The sequence below is a fragment of the Cariama cristata genome, unplaced genomic scaffold (genome assembly GCF_000690535.1).
Source record: "Cariama cristata isolate BGI_N322 unplaced genomic scaffold, ASM69053v1 scaffold21721, whole genome shotgun sequence".
Lineage (NCBI taxonomy): Eukaryota > Metazoa > Chordata > Aves > Cariamiformes > Cariamidae > Cariama > Cariama cristata.
The window spans coordinates 13,861-14,264 of NW_009597861.1; positions in this window are offsets into that span (position 1 = coordinate 13,861).

Sequence of the window (404 nt, forward strand, 5' to 3'; positions counted from 1 at the left end):
GAAAGCGGCTCCCCGTTGGCGGGTGGCAGGGTGAGCCGCTCCCCAGGTCTTCACACCACCGCTTTGGGAGCTGGGGCATTTTGGGGAGGGTGGAGGGCACAGGGCAGCCTCCCAGCCATGGGGTACATTTGGGAAGAATGAAAAAAACCCCCAAACTATTCACCCAAGCAGCAGGGTTCATGCCCACGGAGGGAGTGCAATGTTGCGCACCACCAGCACCGCTCAGAGCCGTGGGGTTCAGCCCCAGCACTGTCTCCCCACGTGTCACAAGTGTGCCAGTTCTCTGCACCCCAGTCCCAGACCGTGAGACTTGAATATAACAACTGAAGATACACGAATAACCCTCTGAGCAGAGGAATAGGGGGAGAGGGAAGAAATCACTGGAGGAGAGCTGAGAGAGTCAT